The sequence below is a fragment of the Dermacentor albipictus genome, chromosome 10, assembly GCF_038994185.2.
Source record: "Dermacentor albipictus isolate Rhodes 1998 colony chromosome 10, USDA_Dalb.pri_finalv2, whole genome shotgun sequence".
Taxonomy (NCBI): Eukaryota; Metazoa; Arthropoda; class Arachnida; order Ixodida; family Ixodidae; genus Dermacentor; species Dermacentor albipictus.
In genome coordinates this window covers 66,165,975-66,183,641 of record NC_091830.1, presented here as the reverse complement: position 1 = coordinate 66,183,641, position 17,667 = coordinate 66,165,975, and the positions used below count along the sequence as shown (strand labels likewise).

Here is a 17,667-nt window from a genome sequence, read left to right as displayed (position 1 = left end):
TGCCATTGCATATGGTTTCCGATACACCTGGTCATTTGGAGCAACCGTATGAAGCCAAGAGACAGTGAAGCCAAGGAAAGCGCTGAAGAAATATTTTAAAAGAAATTTATAGGTCTGATAAAAAGAATCTAACAAAAGAGAACTTGTCACTCGCGGAGTTAGATCCACAATTGGCTCATGACACTTGTGATGTTAATACGTATTCGTGTTGGGATGGCTGGAACAAGACCTCTCGGAGGCCATGATTTCTTATACACTACTCAAAGCACTGCCTAGGGATGGTGTAGCACTATGGCAGTCGCTAAGCTTGTGGCATATAGGCACGTGGCTAGCGTATAATTCTGCTGAGGTCCTGAGCAAGTATTTGTTTGTCACATTCGAAAGAAGTGGAAACGGCTCGCAACTTGCATTGTCACTTGCGTGAGCTGTAACATGCATATGGCTGAACCATTTCATTTTTGGTGACCACATAACTCATCGTTGTCACGTTTCGCTCCATTATCATCAAAATTGTATTAACAGCGTATTTGTACCTCTGATCTCAGTACCACCATAATGTATAGTTATCAATTTGGTGTCATGCAAAACTTGAGCTCGGCTCTTATCAATGTAGTCTTGTGATGTATGATAAGGATCATAGAGCATGCCTTGAACCCATACGAGAAAGCGAACCTTAAACTGTGTGATGAGCCTCAGTGTTTTGGGAAATGCACAAAGGAGATTTCACTAGTATGTGCTTGAATGAAATCGATTGTGAGCAGGTATCTTGGTTGGCATGCCTAAATAACGCTCTGTGTCTGACGCCGCCCTCCTGTGTCCAGGGGAAGCGAACATGTTGCTTCACTAGATCATTCATTACAGTAAATAGGTATGTGATGTATGGAAAATTCAGTAGAATGTTCCGTTGTGGTATTGTTGTAAATGCGGATACTAAAAAAAAATAGCAAATTTCGTTCACTCAAGGTCAGCAGGTACTTATTATGTTGTAATATTATAATGCAGGTTTTCCCTTGTGTGTTAAGCGAACATAAGGCACTTTACACATCCATGTAATAGTATCTATATATGTTGATAACTAGCTCGCAAAGAGTGGGCAGTGTTGATTAGCTTTTTAACACCTGCATTTAATTATTCTTTATAAAAGGGTGAACATTGGGGAAAAATGTTTCAACTAAATTTTCTTGAAATTTGTTCGAGGTACAAAAATAGGCTGTTACCGTGTTTTACCCGAAAATGAAGGGCTCTGTGTATATATGTCATTGCGAGCATGAGAAGTGGAAATGGGCCTTTCCTATGTTTTTCAAGAAAGACACTGTCTCTAAATGAATGTAAAACAGTGAAAACGAAGTCTGTAGAATCGACTCATTTTTGAAAACAAGTGAGATAATAGTCTTTAGGGTTGCTTTATAAAAATGCTAAGTATGCAGCGTTTACTTTCTGTGTTTTGCTCAATGCATTGTTTTCTCTCTGGTGGGATCGTGTTGGTATCAGTGCAAAACCTATCGCTACTTTTAAAGCGATAGCTTTCTTTAATTTTTCCCTCCACATTCCAGCTTTTATGTTATTGGCCGTTTATGGCATGCTTGGGGCACTAGGTGTCACTAGGTATGTTCCCGATATATATGTATAGATATATAGAACTTTTGGTTGTTATGGTTATAAGTTCTATACTTCAGTCCCGAAGCAAAGAAGCCCTATGCTTTAACGATGAGACCATGGGCACATGCCTGAAAAGAGAGAAATAGTATGTATGCTGATGAACATTTTCCTCTTACCAATCAATGCTTCAGAGGTGTGGTACATTGAGGGCTCAGGCTTATGTTGCCTGAGGCTGAAAAAGAGTAGGGGCTTTGAAGCCCACACAATCAATTTATTATGTAAGATTTGAGCTTTCTTTTAGCAAGCAGCTGAGTAATTTTCGGCTCGCATGTTGATGCCAGCATTGTCTACAGATTGGTTATGTTTTCTTACAGTCTTCAAAAAGCTTTCGGTGCCCTTTTAGCAGGACGCTAAAAATGATAGTTACACTAGATTAGTAAATTAAGCTTCTGAATGAATGTGTGTTGTTTAGTGGTGTAAGGGCTAGTCATGGCCAAACAGCGCCATAAATTAAGCTTCTGCAATAGCAAAACAGTGACTTGGCAAGATGGGAAGTTTGGTAAGCCACAAAAGATGCAAACGTGAAAGATGAATGGGAACGCCAGGTGGAGAACGCCATGTGGAACTTCTTGCACCACCGTGCAATGTCTTCGCGGTTTTTGGCATTGTCTGCTCAGGTTTAGTGAATTGTTTATCAGTAAAGAACAACTACGTTGAATATTAATGGAACCACAGACTCTGCCTAAAAAGCTTTGATAACATTTTCTATGCCAACATAACCCAAATCCAAGATGGACCTTTATTTTCACTATTACTTATTGAGTCTTTTTCCCAAAAAAAGAGTGACTATACAGTTTTCAGACAATAGTTTACCACTCTAAATTGGTCAGCCATCTTTTCTAATATCCTATGACCGTACAGTCAATGCCCTTCAGAAGACTTGATGGGCCCCTCACCAGGCCCCATAGCAAATTTTGGTTATATGCTGGAAGTTGTTACGTGTCCTCTAGGGAGCGTTCCACTGCAAACATTCCTCATGTCAGCTTGTCAATATCTGAGATAGAAATATTTCTGTGCCGCGAACCTATTATTTCAGCAGGTGGGCTCCACTGCATAGGGAGACTCCCTCTCCACTCGCCCCGTCTAGCCTTCACAAGTGAAAATCTTTCCCTTCGTTCTCTTATGCCAGACCTCGAGGATCACATGACACATACGTCACTTTTTTTTTCTCCTCGCTTTTCTTTTTTGGTGATGCGCATTTCCTCTGCGGTAGTTGCGTGCGAGCTGTTATCGTTTCGCTGAGCGTATGATCTTGTGCACCGTGTACAAAGACACATGACAAGCAGTATAATACCATGCTACACGAATACTGAGGCAGAACAAGCGAATCGCAGAGCATGATCATGTGCTGGAACATGGTGGAAAATGTTGTTTTTGGTACCTGTGCACGTGACCCCACGACCGTGGGAGCAAGTATTGCTTGCTTCGTTCCAAAGTAAAAAAAAAAAAAAAACGCAGGCAATCCGTTCGTGTGTTTTATTATTTCTCTAAACTTCAGTTCGTCAGTTCAATCAACAGATCACACAAATAACAGATCGTGCCTTGATTAATTCTCAAAGTCACGTGTCACCATGAGCGACGACATACTGCAGACTCGAGTACCTAGGCGCAGGGACACGAGTACGTCATCCTCCGGCTTGGAGCGTGGCGCTCGTGAAGAGAACGAAAAACGACGTTCTGCTTGGAATTTCAGATCTTTCCGCGATGCGTAGCGATGTAATACTTTGCACACATGATTGTTATCACGCATTGTATGCTCTGCGCTTGTCAGCTCAATATGGCCATATCTGGTGAGGGGCCCTTTAAGGTATGTTTGTTTATGTAAATTTGAACCACGTGGTGCAGTTTAAGGAATCTAACATCATGCAAGTTGTAAGAGCAGTGTCTGAGACCACAAAATATGTGCAAACAGGCACAGGCTACGGGGGCCCATGATCTTGATTAACTTATCCCTTGGACATGATCTTGATTAACTTGTACTTGTAAGCCTGTACTGCACAGGTTGAAAGCTGGGTCATCATGGATATACAATGTTACAAATTAGTGGTGTTGTGCACACGCAGAGCAACTGACTGCTGCCCAGCGGCAAACCGAGTCACACCAGCCTAGGCTAAGTTTTCTGTATGGCAGCGAAGCCAGTGAAGCAGACAAGCAAGACAAGGGCATAGTCTGCTTTGCTTCTGAAGGAACGAAGTGCAGAATGCTGTGTTTTTTGCCGTGTTTGCTGACCAGACCTCCGACATAACCACACATGAACAGGTATCCTTCTATCTTAGATACGTTACAGAAAGCCTGGAAGTGGAGGAGGTGTTTGTTGGCCTTTACGTAACTGCAGACTCCAAAGTCCGTTTGTACTCCCTTCAAAGTCCAAGACGTTTGTACTCCCTTCACTGCAGATATATCTGATAAAAGTGGTGGGTTTCATGCTCTAGTACAGGATGCTGAGCCTAGGGTGTTTTATGGGCCTTGCCTTGCTCATACTCTGAACCTGGCATTGCTACACTTATGCATGAAAGTTAATCGATGCCAGGTTTTGGTCAGCTTCTTTACAGACTTGACAAATTTTGTGAATTCTCCAAAAGGTCTCGGTTGGTTCGAGCAGTTTCAGAAGGGAGAAAATCAAGCACTCAGCTAATTCTGCAAAGCGAGATGGATACTAAAGGAATGCTCACTTCAGTCTGTTTTGAACAACTGCTTTGAACTATTTGAAGTAGTTTGATGAAACCAAGGTTTCATCGGACGAAAAGAACGAGACATCAGCCCGAGCTAGTGGCTGTGAAAAAGTGCTCGGAAAGTTGTACGACTTTTTTATGCTCAGGCTGATGGTACTTGTTTTTTAAAGGCTTGAAACTGTTAATAATGCTCTGCGAAAAACCAACCTGCACTTTAGCGATCCAGCACTCTTAACGAAGGCCGTTAAAGAAAGTGTAGGCCACTTTCAAGACAATTTTTCTAGTTTTTGGAGTGACTTGTCAAGCAAAGCACTAAAGATTGAGCTTTTAAATCCAAGCGTCCCCAAGAAAAAAAGGAAAGCACCCCGTCATTATGATAAAGGATTGCACGCAGATGCATTCAGTTCTCTGTAAGATTTCTATTGGCAATGGTTCTTCCTAAGTTGTTGACACTGTACATGCATCTTTCTGCAAGTGTTTTCCGCCAGAAATGTGGGATCACATGACACATGTGGAAAAGTTTGATGGGATAAGCCGGCAGCATGTATTTGTATGCGTTAGACAAAGGGGACGAGACCTTGATCCAGGCTGCCTCAAGCTGTATTAAGCCATGTTGATGAAAATTACAAAGCAGTGTAATGTGACAGTTGCAACATTTTATGACCGAAAGACCTTCTTTCGGGGAAAGATGGTGAGCCATTGAAGGACGCTCCTTCCTTAGGTTGTTAAGTTTCTCTGAATTTCACTGACTGTTCCGGTCACTTCTTGCACTTCAAAGCCATCTTTTTTATGCCTCCGAAGAGCGAAGAATTTTCTGTGTTCCGTAATGGGACTAGCTAGACTCAACCATACCGCAGTGCTGTACTGCTGCAAAGAACTTGCTCGGTGAATGGACCTATAGTCGGATACAACTTTAGAAGAAAGGGGAGGCCCCACCCAGATGACTGAAGCACGACGTCCGATTGCCTCCGCAACTAAAATAATTGTGCTAAAAAAAAACTTGTTTCTGAAACGCGCAATTCTCAATATAAGTAAATACTTTTGTATTTTGATGACTGGTTTGGTAGAGCTCTGATGTGCTAGAGCACATGCCGGATCGCGACAGAAAAATAACCCCGTGCCTTCCACAACGCTGCCCGTCGTCTGCTCTTTAGCTTCGTTGCAAGTTGAAGTGAGTTGCAAGTAGAAAGAGCAGCTCTGCATGGCTTTTGCGCTTGTTTACATGTAGACGGCACATTTACTGCTCCTGTTCTGAGATTCAAATGAATCAGTTGCTATTGAACAAGTACTTATATTAAACAATGAATTTATCGCAACCATTACAAACTCGAGATGCTTGGTGTCAGCAAAAGCACAGTGTTCAAGGTGAGGAGGGAGGTCAAAAGTTCGCATATTTCGGATAGCAAACTGTTGGTGGCCTCGCGAAAGCGCCCAGGAAATGCGGAGAAAAGAGAGACGCAGCGCGAAGTATGACACGTTGTGTGCGCCGAGGTCGTGCGCACGATTTCTTTCGCCGCAATGAGATACCGACAACCGAGAAGATCACTAACAAGTTCTCGAAGCCTATATGGTGTTATGTTTGTGCCCTGGGATTTACCTGACGGAAGGTCAGTGCTATGGTGTGTCGACTGTGGAGGCAACACTCATCCCTGCATGGTGCCTGCTTCGAGCACACGACTACGTGCACGGCTCGGGTTTTCTCTCGGCTGCATGGCATCCACGACAGACGCGGCCACCGGATCACAGACTGCTATTCGGCCCCTCCCTATACCGGCAGCATTGCAACCCCCCCCCCTCCTTTGTCCGGCGGCGCCCGCACCACGAACAACTCCCGCTGTGTTTGGGAAGGTTTCCAAAGGGGGGCTGTGTTTCGACCTCATGCATTGCAGTTGGTTCCCTTTATCCTATGCGGGCCATAAAACTTCCCCGGCACACCATTCTCACCGACCACCAGATCAGCCCGACGTAGCAGCGCGGTTCGAGGAAGCGCCAGCCACCGAGAGCGGCGTTAGGACCAGAGAGGCTGCCCGGACCCTCTCTCTGTCAACTTTGTTTCGCCCTTAGGGACTGTCGGGGGTATCTGGGGACCAAGGGGTGTTATTTAAGCAGCTTGCAGCTGCTCTGTTGGTCTCTCTCCTGATAATGGTGACAACATGTAAACATTGTATGAAGAATTCTTCACCGAGAAAGCTCTCCTCGTCTCTGACTCTGCATGAAGTGGGGTCCAGACATCCTGCCGGCCACACATACCTCGGCACATGCAACAATGGATCTCCTATCACTGAAGCGGTGTACTGTGCGTCAAGCACAGCAGCCAAGCATTCTCCCATGACCTCTCAAATGAATAAGCAGTTCATTTGGTGACACATTCCTTTTAATGGAAACCCAATTCTGAAAAAGCAACGTCCTGCACAGATCGTGCTCAATATAAGTGTTGGCATGGAAACGTGCTGAAATGCTGGAAAATCTGAATTCAAATACAGTTATTAACCCTGAATAAATATGTGGGGTCCAAAATGCTCATTCGGGCAGCCACTGTCCAGCTTCACACAAAAAAAGCAGTAGTCAACATGAAATTAACAGCCACCCTTAGCAGCTTGCACGCCAAAGCACATTGTGCTTTGCGTGCAGTTGTGCTGTCTCTACTGTTTTTTCCAGCCCGTTGATATGAATAATGCCAATGTCAGAAGGCCCAAAATACTCTATTGGGCAGCCACCTATGAGCGTGACGGGCCCTGTGATGAAAAAACAGTCGTCGGGGAATGCTTGAAAGGCACCTTTAGCCTCTATACTTCAAAGAGCAGACATGTCATAGCCATTGTAGGTGAAACAGCAGTAGTCAATGCGAAATTGACCGCCACATTTAGCAGTTTGCATGCAAACACACATTCATGTGGTGGCATTGTTTATTTTGGTTACCTGGCCCAGGCAAGTAACGCGAATAAGAGAACAATTATCAAACATCATTAGCTTTGTTAGGCCCAAAATACTCATTCCTGTAGCTATTAATAGCAGTAGTCGAAGGCACGCTTGAAAGGCACCATTATCAGTCTGCACGTCAAATCACAGTCAAGCCATCGCCACTGTTGGTGAAATGGCAGCAATCAATGCGAAAATGACAGCTACTGTTGGCAGCTTGCATGCAAACACACATTCACGTGGTGGCATTGTTTATTTTCGTTAGCTGGCCCAGGCAAGTAATGCAAATAAGAGAACAATTATCAAACATCATTAGCTTAGTTAGGCCCAAAATATTCAGTTGGGTAGCTAATAATAGGAGTAGTTGAGGGCACGCTTGAAAGGCTTCGTTTGCAGCCTGCTTATCAAATCACAGTCATGCCGCAGCCATTGTTGTATTTGTTTATCTGACCGGGCAAGTAACACCAATGTAAGCACAATTATTCACCCTGAATAGCTCTGCTAGCATTGTTTGAACTAAAAAATGCTGAGTGGTGTTGAATGTGTTTTTATTGAGGCAATGTGTTTTATTGTGTTTTATTAAGCCATCGGCGTAGTGATCGACGGCCAGGTTCAGACAATGACATTTGTGAACTAATAAATAGTGAAAGTTGCAAAAGCTCTCAATCTACTGCGTTGCTGGGCTCCACTCACTGAAAAATGTCTTTGCAACGACGAAAGCATCGGACAGGAAATGTCACCCCACTGCACCATGTTATTCATGTTGAAAATTTTTACCATCATATGTGATGGGCAGCGAAACTGTCTGTTTACTAAGACTGAATGCATGAAAAATGCAACAGCATAGCAAGGTGTTGTTTTGCAATATGCAGCCTTCCATGTGCACTTCTGGTGAGCTGCCACACGCACTGATGCATAAACATGAGCAGAGGTAAGAGGCAAAGTTACTGTGCAACCCACTTGACGTATTTAAGAAAATGTATCTCTAAACCTTTCTGTTTTCATAAGCGATCAACATTTTTTGGAGGCAAGTTGGTTAATCACATTGCAGCAACAGAACAAGAAGCAAGGACAAAAAACACAGCGAGTAGGCAGATGGAGAAGACGAGGTAGACCATTGAAAAAGGTATTAATGAGATGGAAGACGCCAGCCCTGCAGTGTACAGGATTTAGTGCTTTGAATGAGATTGGTTAATGAAAATGTGTAAAGACTTTGCTGAAAGAAAGCTAGCAAAAACAAATGCTAATATAAAATAACAGGACAGAAATAAGAGTAAGTGCAAACCATGCATGGAAGCAGGCATGTATTCACATACAAATGCGAAAACTAAGAAAAACTCAAATATAAAGAAATCTGGAAAATAAAAAAAAATTGACAAATGCAAGAAACATATACACATTTACAAACAGACGCGGATAGAGGTATTATAGGAGCGAGTTCACAAGCTGCTGGACACTGGCTTGGGAATTTTTAATTGCAATGTATCGCGAGAATCGAAAAGCAGCGCGAAGCTATGTTGTGGGAAACCATATCGAGCGCTGGCAACACAACTTATGCATGACTGTGCCACAGCACTTATTCTACAGCTTGCACATGCGGTGAGCACTGGTGGAAACCAACCAATCGACGGTGCTACACAACGCTCGAACACTGCCGTTTAGACGCTCGGCTATCTCACTGCTGACAACGATTGTTCTTGCTAAATTGAGGGCGACAAATCTTTGCGTTGGAGGCTTCTTTTGCAAATATTTTCTGTTGAGACGCTCGTAGGTTTGTTTCATGCACGCATGCTTTTGTCATTTCTCCTGAGAATGGTTTTGCTCCATCACTTCACCCCGTCAGACGAGAAACGCAGCGACACGGTACACGAACACACCCGCACCAGACTTTGGCAAACTTTTCTTGTAACTTCACTCGGGAACGAAATAAAAAGACATGGAACAAACAGGCAGGACGTGTGTTGTCAGGATTGGGGGCTCAATCCCATCGTCCGTGGTCCTTTGCCAAGATTGGAGTACGGCATGAATTTGAAGGTAGCTGGCCCATGCCGTCGTCCAACTTATTTGCGCTGAGATCGTTGAAGAAGTGAAGAACTGTTTCTCAACGAGAACGAGGAAAAGGGTTTATTTACAGAAACTAAATCAGTCTAACATGACTGCTTGAGAAAAAGAGTATTAGTCCAACAGGACTGCATGAGAGAAGTGACTCAGTCTAACATGACTGCTCAAGAGAAGTGTGTCCTCAGCATTCGCACAACCACAGTTTTTATACACTCGATCCGCCGGTCCTACGACGCGGCGACTGTTCGTTTACACATCACCAACTCGCAGCTGCTCTGAAGATCAGTTTACGTACACAAAGGCAACCGCGCTCTGTACACAGAGGCAACCGCGCGGGGTGCCGTTCCGGGAAACTATCGGCGCTGATCGAGGGTCGCTCGTTGTTCCGTGCTAGGCCGAAGCGTGAGACGCTCAAAATACGTCGTCCCCACGGCAGCTTGTCCAGCGTTTCAAATCAGCTCCGCGTTGGGGAACTCCGGAATCATTGTTCACGCACCGAACTAGTCCCGTCACAATGTCGAAGGGGCTGGAGGAAGGCGGCGGATTCCAACGCAAAGGCCGCTTCTTTGAACGCCTCCCAGCTGCAGCGACGGAGAGGGAGAGGTGCGCGTCTTGCACCCCTTGTCGTAATCGGGTGGCAAGGTGGCAATCTTGTTGCGCAACTCGCCATTCTTGACAGCGCCTCCATGGGCCGGAAAGTCTCGACTGTCTAGCGCTGACAACCGCTAGGCAGGAAGAGAACGGCTGCTGGTCAGGGGGGGATTGATGCCTTGGCTCGCAGCGACCACTTGTGCATTGATGTCACCGCCCCAAAACATCCAACAAGGACAGGCAACTGCAAAATGAACCCCACAACACGGCTCTGCGCCGATATGACGTGCATTGGCTCTCACTTTAGACACGCTAGGCTTCAAAAAAAAAAACAACAACAACATAAGTGCAGAAACAAAAAAAAAATGCTACATTTCACTATGCCAATTTCTGAAGCAAATTCCTGCTGATCAATTCAGCAATCATGGAGGGAATTCTGCTAAATGAGAGGGGATTTTCTTCGCCTAAAGAAAAGCTAACACTAGTAACCCCAAAATTTAGGCGGAACCCTCAAATGCAGAATTCAAATTAGCCTGCTCAAACCATCCGAATTGCTATGCAACTTTCCCTTCTTATATCTAACGGAGAAGTTGTACTCTTGGAGAGTGAGGCTCCATCGGAGCAAGCGGCCGTTTTTGTGTGACATTTGATTGAGCCACGTCAGAGGACAGTGGTCGGTCTCGAAGATGAACTTCGCTCCGTACAAGTAACACGACAACTTCTGGGCGGCCCAAACCAAACAAGCGCATTCCTTCTCTGAAGCGCTGTAGGCTTCCTCTCTTACATTTAGTTTACGGCTGGCGTAGAGGATAGGATGCTCCTCGTTATCGTCGCCGACCTGACTAAGTACCACGCCCATACCTCTGTCGCTTGCGTCGCATTGAACTATGAATTCCTTTGTGTAGTCTGGCGCGCGAAGCACAGGGCGAGAAACCAATAGCGTTTTCAAACTTTGGAAAGCGTTCTCTTTGTCCTTATCCCAGTGTACGTTACTCGGTGCTCCCTTTCGGAGGGCGTCTGTTAATGGACTTGCCAATTGCGAGTAATTCGGAATGTACCGTTGATAGTACCCCACAAGTCCGAAAAATGAACGAAGGTCCGTTTTCGGGCGCGGCTGAGAAAATTCTCCAATCGTAGCTATTTTCAGCTCAGCCGGCCGTCTCATGTCCTGACCGACAACATGGCCCAGATAAGTAACCTGCGAACAACCAAACCTACACTTTTCTGCTTTCATCGTTAAGTCAACTTTAAACGTACGAAGCCTGGCATTCTTGTCGTAATAGAATTTGGCGTTCCTTTGAGCTATTTCCATGTTCTTTCCGACTAGTTCTTGGGTTGCGCTTAGCCGTTCCAGTAAATTTAGCACGTATTCAACCACGGTTGGACTCTCCCCTCTTTCCTCCCACATCTCTCTTAACATTCTCAGTGGAGACCGGAGTGTCCTCCCATACACTAGTTCTGCTGGTGAGAACCCTGTCGCCTCATGTGGAACCGTTCGCAAAGCAAACAAAGTTGCCGGCAGACCGTTCTCCCAGTCCTCCTTGTGCTCGTAACAGAGCGCACGCAAAACTCGCTTAAGCACCGAATGCCACCTCTCTACACTGTTTGACTGAGGGTGATAGACAGAACTGTGTATTAACTTTACCCCGCACTTTTGCAAGAATGTGGAAGTCAGTGCGCTCGTGAATACTGACCCTTGATCTGCCTGAATTTCGGCTGGAAACCCAACTCGTGCAAACACTGTCAAAAGCGCGTCTACTACTTCGGTGGAGCTGAGCTCTTTCAAAGGGATTGCTTCTGGAAACTTGGTAGCCGGACACAGCATGGTAAACAAGTACCTGTAGCCTGATTTTGTTTTTGGAAGAGGCCCTACCGTGTCTATTACAAGTCGTCTGAAAGGCTCTGTTATTAAGGGCACTACCTTCAGTGGAGCTTTCCAAGTCTCTCCTGGTTTACCAGAACGCTGGCAGGCGTCGCATGATCTTACAAAGTTTTCTACATCTTTGAAACAGCCAGGCCAGTAGTATTCCATAAGCAATCTTTCCTTTGATTTGTTTATGCCTAGGTGGCCGGACCACCCATTTCCATGACAAAGACTCAAAAGGTCCTCCCTATACTTAGTAGGTATGACTAACTGATCTAAAATCTTACCCTTTCGATCTCTGTAACGCCGATACAACAATCCTCCTTTCTCATGTATCGTTACGTTGCGCCTAGCAATGCCTTCTTTAGCTGTGTCACGTAATTTAGCTAAGCTCTCATCATTCTTTTGCTCAGCTGCCAGTGACTCTCTATCCACGCGTAAGAGTTGATCGAAGTTCTTTGAGGCCGGTGATAATAACGACCCTGTCTCGCTTGTGAGCGCGTCTGCTTGCTCTTCCTGCAGGCTAGAACTCTGACACTCTAGTGCTACGGTCTCATTGAGCTGGTCAGCTGGCAGGCTCTCCTCAACTGTTCTTTTGTCCCTCGGGCCTAGCTCGGATTCGGGTATTGAAGTTATGCCCTTTTCTGCTTCCGCTGGAGGAGCTTGAGCATTTTCAGCCGAAAGCGCCGCGATCTTACGAGCTTGGCCTCGGGTCAATGCCTGTACTATGCCCTCTCCCAGTTTGAGCCCTCTGTCACGCAGTAACTGATTCGAACGATTCGAAAAGATGTAGGGATACTGCAGTGACAAAAATTTGGAAACTGCAGCCTCAGTCTCTAGTTCCCCGAATGGTCCACTGATTTTGACTTTGGCCATGGGCAGACACACGCTGTGTTCTTCTACAACCTGTTTTATCCACGCTACTTCTCCGGTGAAGTCATCTACCATCACGTAAGACGGATGGACAATGTCCAGCGTGGCGGCACTGTCTCTTAGCACTCGGCATGGTTTTCCATTAACTTGCAGGTCGTGGAGATATGGACTTAAAAGTTCCATATTCTCATCCTTTTCCTCCACGTAGGAAAAAACTACGCTAGACTTCTCGCAGTTTACAGCTATATGTCCCAGTTTGTGGCATTTGTAACAGCGAATTGGTCTAACAGATTTGAATTTTCTTTTCTGTTCTTTTTGTGCGGTTTCTCCGTTAAGTTTCTCCTCGCTCTTTTCTGCGGGCTTTTCCGCCATGTCTACAGGCTCGGATCGTCTAGTTTGCGCACCCTTTTTGAACGGAAATGGTTTCCGCGGTCCATTTCGACCGTCCCAGTTTCCCTCCTCGGCGTTCAATTTTCTACGGGTTGCGTACTCTTCGGCTAATTCAGCCGCCCTTTCCACAGTGTTTACATTACCTCTGTCTTGCACCCACAGTTTCACAGCTTGAGGGATGGCTTTGTAAAACTGCTCTAGACACATGCATTCAATGATCATGTCTCTGCTGTCGTACGCTTCCGCGCTTTTAAGCCACTCAACTAGGTTGGCCTTTAAGCTATATGCAAACTCCGGATAGCCCTCGCTATCTTTCTTGCCTGTGCTCCTAAACCTTTGCCGAAAAGCTTCGGCTGAAAGGCGGTATTTCTTCAGGAGACTAGCCTTAACTTTTGCATAATCATATGCATCCTGCACACTCAGTCTGGCGATTACTTCCGCCGCCTCACACGGCAACATAGACAGCAACCGCTGTGGCCATGTACTCGGGCCGAAGTTCATCTTCTCGCAAGTCCTTTCAAAATTGCTTAGGAACAAGCCTATGTCGGTCCCGACCTCAAATGGCTTTAATAGCCTGTCCATGCGGTACGATTCTGCCTCACTTGATCGACCCAGAGCGCCTTCACTTCCTTGAGACATCTCCAAACGTTTGCTTTCAAGTTCCAGTTGCATTTTTCTTAACTCGCGATCTTTATCGCGTTCCTCTCTCTCTTGTTTTTCTCTGTCCCGTTCTTCTCTTTCTCTTTCCCGTTTCTCTCTCTTTTTGAGAAGTTCCAATCCCATTTCAATATCTTGCTCACTGGCCTGATTGGAAATTAGCTCCAATAATTCCGATTTGAGCATTTCCTTGCGTACATCTAGGCCCAGTTCCTCACCCACAATCAACAACTCGTCTCTCAGCAGTGTCCTTAACTCCATGACTGCTGCTTTACTGCCTTGATTCTGCTCTCTAAATCTAGCTAGGAAAACACAACCTAGCTAACACACAACAATCTAGCTTCCCTACTGTTCTAAACAGAACAACCACACAATGAAGCCTAGAGAGTCAAAGCAAAAACCAAGCACTCACCGCAGATACAGCACCATGTCGCAAAGTCCATCCCACCGCTGTCAGCCAGTTGTCAGGATTGGGGGCTCAATCCCATCGTCCGTGGTCCTTTGCCAAGATTGGAGTACGGCATGAATTTGAAGGTAGCTGGCCCATGCCGTCGTCCAACTTATTTGCGCTGAGATCGTTGAAGAAGTGAAGAACTGTTTCTCAACGAGAACGAGGAAAAGGGTTTATTTACAGAAACTAAATCAGTCTAACATGACTGCTTGAGAAAAAGAGTATTAGTCCAACAGGACTGCATGAGAGAAGTGACTCAGTCTAACATGACTGCTCAAGAGAAGTGTGTCCTCAGCATTCGCACAACCACAGTTTTTATACACTCGATCCGCCGGTCCTACGACGCGGCGACTGTTCGTTTACACATCACCAACTCGCAGCTGCTCTGAAGATCAGTTTACGTACACAAAGGCAACCGCGCTCTGTACACAGAGGCAACCGCGCGGGGTACCGTTCCGGGAAACTATCGGCGCTGATCGAGGGTCGCTCGTTGTTCCGTGCTAGGCCGAAGCGTGAGACGCTCAAAATACGTCGTCCCCACGGCAGCTTGTCCAGCGTTTCAAATCAGCTCCGCGTTGGGGAACTCCGGAATCATTGTTCACGCACCGAACTAGTCCCGTCACAATGTCGAAGGGGCTGGAGGAAGGCGGCGGATTCCAACGCAAAGGCCGCTTCTTTGAACGCCTCCCAGCTGCAGCGACGGAGAGGGAGAGGTGCGCGTCTTGCACCCCTTGTCGTAATCGGGTGGCAAGGTGGCAATCTTGTTGCGCAACTCGCCATTCTTGACAGTGTTTGCAACGGTTGCTGTGGGATCCTGTTTTCAAGCAAAGCGTAGCGCAGCGTCAGCGATGCTCGATGCAATGTTTCTTCGCCGGATCACGGCTTAGAATAAATGCACGCAGCACAGATGCCGCATCCTAAGCTCGCAGTAATATTTCCAGCGTGATAGACAATCAGACACGGTTTGGGAATTCACTGTGACGGGGCGTTTACGCGCACAGCTGACGTGACTTCATCCAGTTCGAAGCCCAGGCGGCCATCTTTTCCGACGGTGGGGTCACCGGCCGTCCGGCTCATGACGTCGGTCGAGAGTGCACGCCCATTGGTGAATGCTCGTGTGCATCTGCCTCGGAGAAGTGAACGCCCCCTTTTTCTAAAGTTGTATCCGACGATAAATCTTGTGGCGAACGACTTTATCAAACGAACACCTGCCAGAAAAAACACATTTCACGTCGCAGGATAACCGCTGTAGTTGCTGCATCTGAAACACTCCCCGACTTTATATACCTACTTGACCAATGTATTTGTTTGTTTGATCCTCTGTTCGTTTGAACAATGTTTTGTGCGTTGCCTTGTTTATGTCCGTGTGACCTGGTATTCTGCAGCCGCAGGCTTTGTTTCCGTGTATTTAAAAAAAAAGGAAAAGATTCATTGCGGAGTGTATTACTGCTTCAGAAGCAGAGGGGCCTGTGTTCTACCTGCACAACATCGCAGCTGGCACAAGTGTGTTGTTTTTCAGATTTGTGCTCGGTGGTGCATGTGTCATGGTACTGGCGATATACACACGGCGACAACGTACGACACATGCCAATAAACATACGCCCTGGAAACTACTCCCTAAAATGAACTACTGGCAATAGCCAGCGTAAAAACACTGTACGAACCCTCCCTCCCCCTAGAGAACCCCGCCAGGAATATAACATTTCTACGCCACCGTGTGCAAATGTGTGTAAGTGCACGGGACATTGTTCATGTCACGCGGCGTCGCATGCTGCATTCGTGCGCAGTGGCAATTGCATCAATTTCATTTTGATCTAGTAGTTCGTATAGCTTAGATTCAGCCGACGAGAATGTCAGCACATACCATATTTACTCGTATAACGCTCGCATCCCCCGCATTGCCCAACGAAAATTATATATATATTTTTAGTATTCATTGCACCCTCTAAAATTGACGCAGGTACCGTTGTCTGCTTGTTCAAGTCAGTGACGGTGACAGTGCATGCTAGCTGAGCTCTACATGGCATCATGCATCTAACAGTAGCAAGGAACCACATTTCAATTCAGTCCACAAGTCGTGAAGTTTCTGCTATTTCATGGGCAGCTAACGTTGGCATTGTTTTCTTCATGTCGCTTTGCCATATTGTAATATGGAGGCTATACGGCTGGTTTAAAGCTGAAGGCCGACAACAGTGGCTAGTGATTAGACAGCAGTTGGTTACATCAGTGTTGATACAGACTCTGAATAGGTTAAGCTAGAGCCACCTTATTCATTCGTTTAGTGGCTAGGTGCAGTTAGGGTCTGCCTATAAAGGACCTTTGCAGAACTGCCTGCGGTCAAGTATATATATCGATCATTAATGTATCTTTATTTCATTTATTAAGCACAAGTAATTTCCCCTATGTTGTCCTTGGTGTCGGGGTTTGTTGGCTTCTTATGGTATGACTAATAAAAATCGGGCCCCTGGGTTAACCCCCTTTCTTCTAATTTAATACATAACAAGGGTCTCAAATCTGGCTACATTGATGCCTTCAGGTAGCATATGTGAGTTTATTGACCAGTTGCCTTCACCAAAAAAGATCACGTTCTCGTGACGCCTGCGGCAAAAAGGGCGTTCCACGTTCGCCGCCAAGGTCTGTGAGTGGTGGCGCTGGCTAACACTCCCAGGGTTCTACTAGGACACATAAATACCCAAGAAAGTGGATGGGGAAACAGTGCCACGGTAGCTCAATTGGTAGAGCATCACGCGAAATGCAAAGGTTGTGGACTCGGTTCCCACCTGCAGCAAGTTTTAATGCGACAGCATTAAGGAGCTCGTGTCGCAGAAAAGCCGGTATCGTCGGCGTCGATGTCGGCGGCGTTGGCCATGAACGAAACATCCCGGAAGGCAATTTTTTCATCCGCTTTAATTTCCATTAATTTATCGTTTCTTTATTTCATTTATTAAGCACAAGTAATTTCCCCTATGTTGTCCTTGGTGTCAGTGTTTGTTGGCTTCTTATGATATGACTAATAAAAAACGGGCCCCTTGGTTCTTCTCGTTTACACCTATATTGTAACCTGAATAGTTCAATAGTAGGGAAACTTGTGGCGTTTGGTGAATGTTTATACTTGTTAGTATGGTGCTCAATGATGTGAGGATTAAGAAAGCAAGGTAACATGCATGTGTACTGACTTGCAGCTACAAGTTTATCGTTGAAACACAGAGATTTCATTTCATTTATTGATACTGTGAATCCCATCAGGGATTGTAACAGGAATTGTATTTGTGCAGAACAACTTGACAACGAAAAGCTTTAAGATAAAAAAACTACATGCACGACAGAGCCTGCCAGGTAAAAGTCACACCTATACTTTGTAACCTAGGAACAAGAATGCAAGACTTGTGGCAACAACAACAACAACAAAAAGGAACACAGATGTGAATTGTAATACTGGCTAAATAAAAAGATTTAACCCTAAACACAAGAGGTTACCTGGTTATGCAGTTGGTCTGCCTTTCAATTTATCACGCCCATTATTCCCCCAG

At 45.6% G+C, this 17,667-nt stretch overlaps 1 protein-coding gene across 2 annotated transcripts in view; it reads left to right on the top strand.

Annotated features, from left to right (window-relative positions):
* The window catches only part of LOC135898616 (uncharacterized protein DDB_G0284671-like), a 72,290-nt gene that overhangs the window by 1,547 nt on the left and 53,076 nt on the right, over positions 1-17,667 (top strand). The gene's annotated exons all lie outside the window — the stretch shown is intronic.